The 12490-nt window shown below is 45.6% G+C and overlaps 1 protein-coding gene across 7 annotated transcripts in view; it reads left to right on the forward strand.

Moving 5' to 3' along the window:
• Positions 1–12490, forward strand: part of LOC120946232 (complement factor H-like) — a 3139400-nt gene that overhangs the window by 1767244 nt on the left and 1359666 nt on the right. The gene's annotated exons all lie outside the window — the stretch shown is intronic.

Raw genomic sequence — 12490 nt, forward strand, 5'->3', positions numbered from 1 at the left:
GCAAAGGCGGACCGTTTTCATCGGACATGTCCGATGGTGTGTACGAGGCCTAACTTGGCTTCCAGATAAGAAAGATGCTGTTCATTAGCTCCAATCAATTGTCCCTGACACAAAATCGCCTTAACAATCTCAGTAGGGTCCAATGCCCTTGTGGCTCATTTTTTATGTAAGATACCTGTGGTAGGTAGTGTCCGAAGTGGATCTTGTATGCTGAGGATTCAGACAAAAGCAATCAGGCAGGTCAAGTCGACAACAGTTCAGGCAAAGCGTTACAAAATCGAAATCCAAAGCATGGTCAGGCAGGAGCTTGCGGTGAAGTACCAAATCAGCAGGCTGAAGAATGGTTAGGAATTCAGGCAGAAGTTCAATACACGGTAGTCAAAATCATAAAGCTATCAATACAACCAGGGAGCAAGTACAAACAAATTTGCACTGAGTAACAGGAAGTGCTGCTATTTATGGGCTGCTTGATAGTACATTGTCCACAGCTGGGGTTAATGAGTCTAAGGCAATGCATCAAGCTGGGGGAACATTGCAATAACTCCAGAGCTCCTCCACAGCTGTGGGACCAGGACACCCAGGTACATGACATCTATGGAGGGATCAAAGGTCAGGTCTGGTAGATAGCGATGATAGGGGAAGTTCTGAGTTCCAATACCCCATATCTATAGGTCTTTCAACTTCTGTAATTGCAAGTGTTTGAGGTGCCTGTCATAGAAGTCTCTGTAGAGAAGGGTCACTTGAGCTCCAGTATCCAGGAGGGCCTTGGTGTAGATTCCTTCCACTTGGATGGAGACAACCAGAAAAGGTCCCACTAGCTTGGCAGGAAATTTATGGGAAGTGGCAGGCTTGGCCTGTTCGGTGGTTTGTATCCGTGCTCAAAGTGGCCTGTGTTGAAGGGATCAGGACACTGGATCACTTAGAGACAACCACGGAAGCCCTCAGAGAAGGTTGGGACTCCTGTCGGGGGTCTTAATTATTTTCGGGGTCAGAAAGGTCATCATGTTTATTATCTGTGCCATCTGAGACCTCAGGGCGGCTATTTCAGAGTTTTGCTACACTGTTCTCATGGACCCGTATTTAAGCTAAACATGTCGAGGCTAGACGAACAACTATTTGCTTGTCATCAAATAGGGCCTCTTCTTCTCCCACTACTTTGATGAGTTCAGGGTATTTTAGGGACATAACACCCGCAGAGATCTTCAGCTGAAGCCAGACTGGGTCGGAGCGTAGGGCCCCCTTTAGGATTTGCTGAATTCTGACCTGGTCTATGGCAGAAGGCATCATCCCTTTTTTTAGCACAATCTGGTATAGCATCTTGTTCAGCTGTCTCATGTATTCAGACAGGCGTTCACCTTGGCGTTAAAGGGCATGTTCAAATTGATCAGGTCAGCTGCTTTCTCTGTCTGCCCAAACTCCTCCAGTAACATGGCCAGGTATTCATAAGCCACACAGGTCGTGTTATTCAATTTCAAGTTCCTGATGGCCTCGCAAACTCACCCTAATGCGTTGCTTCTTTTGGGCCTCTGGCAGGTCCCACTCTTCAAGGCTTGCATAGCCTGTTCAATCCAGATCCTCAGATTTCCAGTATCCAGCTCCAGAACACTGGACACAAAACACAGAACAAAATGCCCTTCTGGCATTTTGATACAAATTCTACCATGGCGTTGAAAAATTCTGTCCCGATCATAGCCAGGGGTGACGGGGAGGGAACTTCTTCAGTAGTTGACTAATCTTGACTGGAGCTGGTAGGACCCTCATCTGGAACCTTCAGATGGATTATACAAAGCTCAGTTTTGTTGGCCAATTGCACACTGGCACCTTTGAAGTGTGATGGTCGGTGAAACACAAAGGGGTTAATATGGATTCTACTGCTGTTCCGAATTCTGGAATTCAGATAACTTTGCGTGCACGGCTAGGAATAACTCACTGACACAACCGTCTCAGTTGAACTACACCCTTATCTCTGCTTTATTGCAGGCAGTACTAAACTTTTTACACACAGCATGATATGTCACTATTATGTTAATGTGAACTGGAAAGTACATCTTATTGGTGAAATACAAGAAGAGTACAAAAATGTGATGGTCAAGCTTGGTTGTCCCTCTGATCTGTCTTTACTTCCGCATTCCTAAAGATGTGTGGGAGAAGAGGGTATCCGCCATTTTCTGTCTTCTCCAGTCTTTTCGGTGGGAGGGGGTGTAATTAGAGGCTGATTTGAGTAAGGAAGGATTACAGCAGTGGTGTACATGAAAAAGCAATATAGACTTTATAGTATAGTAAAGATGCACAGAGAATAGACATTTTCTAATTTATCATTATGCTCATTACATTCCTTCACAGAAGCTTTCAGGGACTCCTTGTCTCCACTCTAACAGTGCATAGGTGCGAATGTCCCACGATCTATTTTGACAGCAATCACCCACACCTTCCTGTCTGGGGACAGCGTCTTCACAGCTTGATTGATTTGTTCCTCAGGGCGGGCCTCCACAGGGAGTTCGATCACCATGCTTGACTCTGAGCAGGCGCCTTCTTCCTCACATCACTGGATCACAGCGGCAGAGTCCATCCTGGTGCTTGTAGGGGTACGGTCTGAGAGAGTTTATTGTAGAGTAGCAGAAACTCCCAGCCCCTCTGGCACACCTAGCAAACAATGTACTTGCAAACACAGTAAAACAGACACAAATGTATTGAACAGGAAGTTTTTTTACTAGTAGACTTTCCACAATCAAACAAACAGTGATCTGGTAACTCAATATTCAAGAATGGCAAACTATGGTCTTTAATAGTGTTAATCAAACTCAAAATGCAGACTTCAAAATAGTACAGTCAAACAACGTAAATAGATCTAGAGTGGCCTATGCACTCGGGCATAAATGGGAACTGATCTGACTTAACGGTCAGTCTATTTCTCTCAAATTCTGAAATCACAGACCCAGGCAATTAAATGTGAGGCAATAGGCCACAAATGCAATTTATCACTTTAACATTTAACGTGAGCGTTCCCCTTTAAAGGTAGTCACTGGGATCACTAAATTACTGGTACTGAAGGAGTAACAGAAAGGGTCCACACAATGGAGATATCCAGGATCTTCAGATTCCTGGGCGCCAGACACTTCTTGAATGCAAAGAGATTTATTATCTCTTAAACAGAACTGTGGGAGAGAGGTTAAGGCCCAGGATACCCTTTAGTAGATGCAAAAGGTAATTTAGCAGACTCCGAGACTTCTACAGGTAGACAAATAGTAAGAAGAGACAGCAAAACTGTAATCCTTGAAGTGTTGTTTATTGGTACATCAGAGTGACAGTAAAACAAAAGCACTGACGCGTTTTTCGACAATAGCCTTAGGCCCCTTTCACACTGAGGAGTTTTTCAGGCGGTACAGCACAAAAAATAGCGCTGCTATACCGCCTGAAAAACTCCTGCCCAGCCTTCTCAATGTCAAAGCCCGAGGGCTTTCACACTGAGGCGATGCACTGGCAGGAGAGAAAAAAATCTGCAAGCAGCATCTTTGGAGCGGTGAGAGGAGCGATATGTATACCGCTCCTTCACCGCTCCTTCCCATTTAAAATAATGGGAAACCGCGGTAATACCGCCCGCAATGCCCTTCTGCAGAGGCGCATTGCGGGTGGTATTAACCCTTTATTGGCCGCTAGCAGGGGTTAATACCTCACCGCTAGCGGCCGAATCCCGCGGCAATTCCGATGGTATAGCGTCATTTTTTTTGCGACGCTGTACCGCCACCGCGCCTCCCGCGCCAGTGTAAAAAGGGGCCTTAGTCGTAGCTTTAGGCACCTGTGAATGGACCTGGTGTATGGTTTGGGTTGTTCCTGCAGAGAACGCTGCTACCCTTTTTCTACCACGTTCTACAAAAAAAATGAAAAAAAGAGGGAATGGGTACACTGAAATATTTTGTTTTGGAATTTCGGTTTCTTCCAACTTAATTTAGTTGCTCCCAAAATTTGTTTTTATAAAAAAAAATTCTGTTAAAAATGCATTTGTAGGAAAAACGATACCTCCAAACGGCGTTCAATGTCTCTTGGAAAAAGAGATAAACTATCTGGGTATAAAACTAGTAAATTCCCTAAAGAAAATGTATAGAGTCAACTACATTCCCCTGTTAAATGAAATTAAACGAGAAATTAAAAATATTTACAACCGACCAATTTCATGGTTCGGAAGGATAAATGTTGTAGAAATGGTCTTAGTTCCAAAAATATTATATCAATTTCAAATGGTCCCAGTAGCATTGCCACAGACGTACATTACAATAATAAACTCTCTGCTGATGAACTACATTTGGAAAAATAAAAAACAGAGGATCTCTGCTCAAGTACTAAAACAGAATAAGAAAATGGGTGGATTGGCGGTCCTAGACATCAGAAAATATTACTATGCAACGGTCCTCTCACGGGTAATAGAGTGGGCCAAAGAAAATCATGATAAAAGATGGATTAACATTAAATGCGCACTTGCAAGGGCACAATTGGGGAGAATAATTTGGAACCCACCACAATACAGAACCTTATACACTTCCACACACAAAATTACATTTAACGCACTTCGGGTCTGGGATAGATTACACAAACAATTGAAATCGAAATTTAATTCCCCACTGATGGATCTTAAAGATAATGAATACTTTGCACCAGGGACTAAAGAGGTGGGAGGAAATTGGATTAGAAATAGAATTCAGGTTAAGGATATAGGGCCAAATCCTCAAAAGAGATACGACGGAGTAACTGCTGTTACTCCGTCGTATCCCTGGTCCTAACTATGGAACAGAATCAGAATCAGTTTTCCACAGTTAGAGAGAAGATCCGGCATGTGTAATTGAATTACACTGCCGGATCTTAGGATGCAGTACCGCATCCGCCGCTGGGGGCATTTTGTGTCGAAATGCCGCCTCGGGTATGCAAATTATCACTTACGGAGATCCGCGAAGCTTTTCAGCTTCGTTTTTTCTCCGTAAGTATTAAGTTGCATACGCAAAATTAGGGCTGCTTTTACAAGGTGTAAAGTTAGTACACCATGTAAAAGCAGACCCTTCTGTCTAGCGACGCGTTTTTTTTTTCGAATTTGAATTTTTTTTTTCGCGCCGTATCTTTTTTTTTTCCGACGCAACTTTATTGACCCGTTGCAATCCACAAAGCCCTGCGTAACGTAATTTCGCGCTATGCACGTTGGGAAAATGACTTCACGAGCATGTGCAGTACGCCCGGCGCGGGAGCGCGCCTCATTTAAATGAGAATCGCCCCCATGAAATGAGGAACGCCTTGCGCCGGCGGAATTTAAGTTACACTGCCAGAAATTTCTAGGTAAGTGCTTTGTGGATCGGGCACTTAGGTAGAAATTTTAAGGCAGTGTAACTTAAATTAGAATTTCGCCGTTACGCCGGGTCTTTGTGGATTTGGCCCTGAATTCAAAAGGGTAAAATTTTGACACGTCACGAGATTAAAGCCAAGATAGAATCCATGAAATTAGATGAATGGCGATATACACAGCTATCACTCTTTATTAAGCGCCTACCGCTACCCCTGCGCCCATGTGAGGAATATACACCGATCGAAAAACTTTGCACTACTGATAGTTCAAAAGGTAATATTTCCAAAATATATAGGTTTCTGTTGAAAGGGGAAGAGTCAGAGATCCCAAAATACATCTTAAAATGGGAAAGAGAATTGGATGCACCTAGAGGGAAAACGTCAGCAACAAGAATTATCAATATGATTCATACCTCTGCAATAGATGTAAGGACTGCAGAGATGAATTTTAAATGCCTAACGGGGTGGTATGCTACCCCAGATAAAACCAGCAACTACAGAGAAGGGCAGTCAGCAGACTGTTGGAGAGGGTTTGCAGTAAAGGGGACGATGGCCCACCTGTGGTGGGACTGTCCGAAAATAAAAATCTACTGGAAAAAAATTCTGTCACTGATTAAGGTAATAATCAAGAAAGAGATAATAGAAGACCCATGGGTAGTTTTGTTCCATGGGGGGGAAGAGACCATAAAAGAATATAAAAGATCCCTGACTCCCCACCTGCTTAACGCAGCTAAACGATTGATACCTAAAAAGTGGAGGGAAGCAGAAAGCCCACAAGTGTGGGAGTGGATGGAGTCTGTGGAGGATACTTATAGGAGGGAGGGGTGGAAGGACGGGGTTGATGAGGAGAACGTAGATCACAGGGACAAATGGGCAAATTGGAAAGAGTTAAAAAAAACAGGGGCTACGCAGAAAATCTGAGAGAGCTATAGAAAGGTTAAGTAGTATTAGGTCTAAATTAGTAAAGAAGGGGCAGTGGAGTCACAAGATGGTGTGGTGGGGGGGACGAGGGGGTGGGAAGGGGGGTAATGTTGGCTCAATTTATGTATTCCCTCTTTTTTTTTTCTAAAAATCAACTTACTCTTTACTAAAATTGATAATAAAAAAAAAAGTGACTAGCATGAAAATTTATAAAAAGGAATCATTTATCCGCATATGATGCTAAAACTTCTACGGAGACGATGGGGGTCCATCTTCCATGAGAAAGTTGCCAAGAAAGTTAAGATTGAGCGGAAAAAAAAATGCATTTGTATGAAAATCCAAATTAAGGTCAAATCTGTCAATTGAAGGCTTATAATGTCTGTCGGATGTTCTAAGAAGATTTGACGAAGCAGCTAAACTGTACGATGCCACGATCGTACATTTCCACTCTAATCCTCCGCCCACAAGCTATAGTAGAATTCTAATGTTGTTTGAATGGTAATAAATCTAGATTTTCCTAGCTTGTGACGGAAAATATAAGTTATATGAAGACAGGAGGCGAGTATCTTATGCATTAACTTTCTTTATTTAATGCCCATAGCAGACATTTTAAAACTTTTCTATAAACTTTTAATGTAAAAAAATTTTCAGTCAGTAAGACTACGACTCCCAGCAGTCCTTGTAATCCGTAGCCACGCCCAGGTCGGTGACCTCTATATAACAGACTGCCCGACTAAGATCCTCCTCTTTCTTGCTGCGAAGATCTTGCCCGTCGGATGTCGTCGTCTTGAACTGTATCCGTCCGGCCGGGGTCCGAGGAATCCATAACCTGGATCAGAGTCTTTCGTCGAGTCCCAACGGGGGTCTCGGAGAAATTTTAACCCAACGAGGGTTCAATAGTCGTTCCGTCCCAACAGGGGTAAGAAGACAGTAGAACTTCCAAGTATCCCAATCCGGAGTATTACCCAGGTACGATATTCAGTAACCTGTGAAGAAATCAGAGATATACATAATAGGGTGGGACGGGAGGGAAGATACTCGCCTCCTGTCTTCATATAACTTATATTTTCCGTCACAAGCTAGGAAAATCTAGATTTATATATCAGACAGGAGGCTCATATCTTATGCAAGTTTAAAGCTTAACATTTAATCCTGCAGACATAATATGCATATCCTGACAGAATACATTGCACATACAATATTAGGGTAAAACTGCCATGGATACATGGTCTTGCGGTCTAAAGTAAAAATGACGGAAGGTAGTCTCTGAAGACCAATCTGCCGCCACTAGAAGATCGGAGAGGGAGCCCCCTGACGTGACTACTTTGGTGGCCATGGCCCCTCTGGCAGAGTGGGCTCCGAAGAGGGACACATCAATACCAGCCATGTCCATGGCCATACGTACCCAGCGTGCCAGCGTGGCTGACGATACTGGAAAGTGTGGCTTGACATAAGACACCAGGAGTTGTGACAAACCCGGGGAACGCAAGCTAGCGGTCTGTAGTTCATATGCCTGTAGGCAGCGAACCACGCAGAGGAGTGGATGAGCAGGAAAAAACGGGTAGAAGACCGATTGAATACCGGTCTTAGTCCTGCGCACTACAGAAAACTTGACTCCTTGCGGTGAAAATTGTCGTCTAGAGATATCCAAGGCCTTAACATCGGATGTAATAGTGGTATAAGCTGCGCTGCAATGTGATGTGAAAAATCAATATAACAATCAAATTATAAAGAATAAGATGCACACAAAACGCTAGTGCAATGTGAAATGATCAAGTGAAGGTGCAAAGTCCATATAAATGGATGTATCTCAGGGAAAATCAGGATGACAGAAAGTTCTCCGAGTGTGTGAAAAAGTATCCAAACTTATCCAGTGAATCTGTATAGCAGATAGCAAAATCCTCCACCGTTAAATCCTAACTGCTTACCACAACGATAAGTAAATCAAGCATGTAACCGTGACTGCCAATTCCAAAGATCCAGGGGAAATTTTTCACTTTATCTTTGTTTCAGATATCAGACTATTCACTTTCCAGAGTATGACCCAAAAGAGAAAAGGCTGACATAGCGTGATACCGTAATAAAATTTGTTTATTAGTAAAAGTGTTGCACTTACAGTTATGCAATAAAACAGTGCGTGTGTAGTAATAGCCGGCCGGCTTAACTGTCCGCTCGTCCTTCCGGATAGACTGCGCAGTACGATTCGTGGTGACGTCAGCACGCCGCTCCTCCCTACGCCGTTTCGTCACAACAATGACTTCTTCCAGAGTGCCCCTGGAAGAAGTCATTGTTGTGACGAAACGGCGTAGGGAGGAGCGGCGTGCTGACGTCACCACGAATCGTACTGCGCAGTCTATCCGGAAGGACGAGCGGACAGTTAAGCCGGCCGGCTATTACTACACACGCACTGTTTTATTGCATAACTGTAAGTGCAACACTTTTACTAATAAACGAATTTTATTACGGTATCACGCTATGTCAGCCTTTTCTCTTTTGGGTCATACTCTGGAAAGTGAATAGTCTGATATCTGAAACAAAGATAAAGTGAAAAATTTCCCCTGGATCTTTGGAATTGGCAGTCACGGTTACATGCTTGATTTACTTATCGTTGTGGTAAGCAGTTAGGATTTAACGGTGGAGGATTTTGCTATCTGCTATACAGATTCACTGGATAAGTTTGGATACTTTTTCACACACTCGGAGAACTTTCTGTCATCCTGATTTTCCCTGAGATACATCCATTTATATGGACTTTGCACCTTCACTTGATCATTTCACATTGCAATAGCGTTTTGTGTGCATCTTATTCTTTATAATTTGATTGTTATATTGATTTTTCACATCACATTGCAGCGCAGCTTATACCACTATTACTTGCAAATTTATGTTTATCTGACATTTTGAGCAGCAGCAGCTTTTTAGTTTCATATTTGTTATTTTAATTATTTTTATTTTTTGTTTATTATTTTTTTCACTGTTTTTTGAACCAATTCAAGTGGTTTCTCACTATATAAGATTGTTTAGACCTGCGCAGTATTTATTTTTATACACATCTTAACATCGGATACCCTTTTAATGGACACTAGGCAGAGGAGGACTGTCAGTTTAATGGAAAGGAGTCTTAAAGGAAGATCCGAATTATCCTCCCACCTGGCGAACATATCCAGCACCTTGGAAACATCCCAGGTTGCTTGGTATCTAGGCCGTGGGGGACGTTGGAACCTTATGCCTCTCATGAGTCGACAGACTAACGGGTGTTTGCCGATCGGTAGGGAATCCACAGGGCAGTGGTATGCCGAAATAGCTGACCGGTAAACATTTATGGAGCTGAACGATTTGCCAGATTCAAAGGAATCTGCCAAATAATTCACCACTAAAGATACAGGGGCTCGTACAGGATCGACCTGCCGTCGATCACACCAACGCACCCAGAGCCCCCACGCTGATCGATATGCCGATCGAGTCCCGGGGGCCCAGGCCAGGGCGAGGAGGTCCTGAGCCGACTGTGAAAGGACGTTGTCAGCGTCCGCGATCCCGAAACCAGCCACGCCAAGAGTGGTAGGTTGTCTTCTAAAATTAGGGGGTGTAGTTCCCCGTTCGGATTGGTGAGAAGGTGAGGAAAGTGAGGCAGGAGCCTGGGACGATCCGCGGTCATCCCCAACAGGAGGGGAAACCACGGTTGGGTCGGCCACCACGGTGTGATCAACACCACAGTTGCCTCCAGGGTGGCAATCCGAATGAGGAGTCTGGGGATCAACTGGAAAGGAGGGAATGCGTAATGGGTGCCCTCCGGCCAAGGTTGGTGCAGCGCGTCGACCGCATAGGCCTCTGGGTCCGGCCTCCAGCTGAAGAAGCGGGGCAGCTGATGATTGAGGCGTGAGGCGAACAGGTCTATGTATAGTGGACCCCAGATCTGTTGTAGATGGAGAAATACGGAACGATCCAACTGCCAGTCGCTGGAATCTCGCAAGTACCGAGAATTCCAGTCGGCCACTGAGTTGGACACGCCCGGAATGTATTCCGCGACCGGGGTTATATTGTGGGCTAAGCAATAGTGCCAGAAGTCTTTCGCAATGGTCGCTAAGACCTTGGATTTGGTACCCCCCAGGCGGTTGACGTACTGGACCGCCGCCACGTTGTCCATGCGGAATAGAATACAACACGTAGAGGTACGAGGCATAAAACTCCTGAGAGCGAATAGAGCTGCCAGGAGTTCTAGGGCGTTGATATGGAGCTTGGTTTCCTCTACTGACCAAGTCCCTCCGGTGGATGCCCTGCCGCATCTGGCGCCCCAGCCCCTGCGGCTGGCGTCCGATTCTATGACCACATCCGGGTAGGGATTGAAGATGGTCCTGCCGTTCCATTCTACGGCATGGCGAAACCACCATTTCAACTCCTCGATCGTGTCCCGACATAGGGGAACCTCGTCGGTGTACCTGAGACCTTGTCTCAGGTGCATGATTTTGAGCCTCTGGAGGGCTCTGTAGTGTAATGGGGCCGGTAAAATAGCTTGGATGGAAGCTGCTAAGAGGCCCACAAGACGCGCTAGCGTGCGGAGGGATAGGCAACCCTTCCGTAGTGTAGTCCGGATCTCCTTGCGGATCAGAGCGAGTTTGGGGCTGGGGAGGCTGAGGGTGGATTGGATGGTGTCCACCGTAAAACCCAAAAATTCCATCTGCTGAGCAGGAATCAATATTGATTTGTCCTGGTTGACAATGAAACCCAGTTGTTGTAACAATGACACAGTCCATGACATGTGAAGATGGGCCTGGGTCTCTGAGAAGGCTAGAATGAGGATGTCGTCTAAGTAGATGACCAGACGAACCCCCCTGCTCCTCAGTGCCGCCACCACCGGCTTCAGCAGTTTGGTGAAACACCATGGGGCGGACGATAGTCCGAATGGAAGGCAAGTGAATTGCCACATCTTGCCCCTCCATAGGAACCGTAGGAGGTGTTGTGATTCTGGGTGTATGGGGACCGTAAGGTAGGCATCTTTCAAGTCTACTTTCACGAGCCAGTCCCCTGGGTGTAGGAGGTCTCGGAGGAAGTGTATACCTTCCATTTTGAAATGTCGGTATACGACATATTGGTTCAACTCCCTGAGGTTGATCACTGGGCGATAACCGCCGTCTTTCTTGTGCACTAAAAATATATTGCTGATGAACCCTGGGGAGCAATGGTCTACTTCTATGATAGCCTGTTTGGCCAGTAAATCTCGCAGTTCGTTGTCTATTAGAGCAACGTTCTGGTTTGCGAAGCGGATGGGTGGCGGTATAACATTGAGTGGAGGAGATGTTACGATGTCCACAGTGAACCCCGCTACAGTGTGTAATATCCACGCGTCTGCCGTAATCGCAGACCAGGCGTGGGTAAAATACCTGAGACGTCCCCCCACAGGAATGTGACTGAGTGGTGTGTGCATCATACTCACCGGTGGGAGGTCGGGATCGTGGGTAGCCTCGTCCCCCTCGTCCTCGCCATGGTCTGCCTCGTGGTGGAAAGAAGGGGGCAGGTTGTGCCACTGGAGCGGCGTAGGATTGAGCCTGCGGGTACTGGTATTGTACTGGGGCTCTATTTTGTGGCCTGTAGGAAGGGGCACGGCCGGCAGATCGGCCTCTGTTTCTGCCGGCCCTGTTAAAAACCTTGGGGGTCCCAGCTTTCCTCAAGGAATTTTGAGCCTTGTCCAGGCTCGTAAAAAGGCCCACAAATTTATTGACGTCTTTCAATAAAGAGTCTCCAAATAACATGCCGTCCGCAGACGGTCCGGGTTCTGACTCCGCCAGGTGGGCTAACTGGGGGTCCAGACGCATCAGTATAGATCGGCGTCTTTCAATCGAGCATGCCGTATTGGCAGTGCCAGCCAGGCATATTGCTCTTTGCGCCCAGCCTCTCAGCTGTTGTAGGTCGACCGGTTGCCCGGATGCTGCCGCCTGTTCCGAAAGATTGTGGATCTTGGTCAGGGGCCCCATCATGTCTAGAACCCGATCTTGAATGGATCGGAATGATCGTTCTACCCCTTTTCTCTGGAATTTGCCAGATTTCATTAGATATTTGGTTAAAATGGGGTCTATCTCAGGGGTAGCCACCACTTTATTGGGTATAAGGGGTCTAGGGCATTCAGCCCTAAGTTTGTTGCGACTAACCCTGTCAAGGGATTTTCTAGCCCATAATTCTATGTATTGGTTCACCTCTGGTAGAGGGGTCCATTCTCCAGAACGCGGGTGACTAATAGCGTTTGGATCAA

The sequence above is a fragment of the Rana temporaria genome, chromosome 7 (genome assembly GCF_905171775.1).
Source record: "Rana temporaria chromosome 7, aRanTem1.1, whole genome shotgun sequence".
Lineage (NCBI taxonomy): Eukaryota > Metazoa > Chordata > Amphibia > Anura > Ranidae > Rana > Rana temporaria.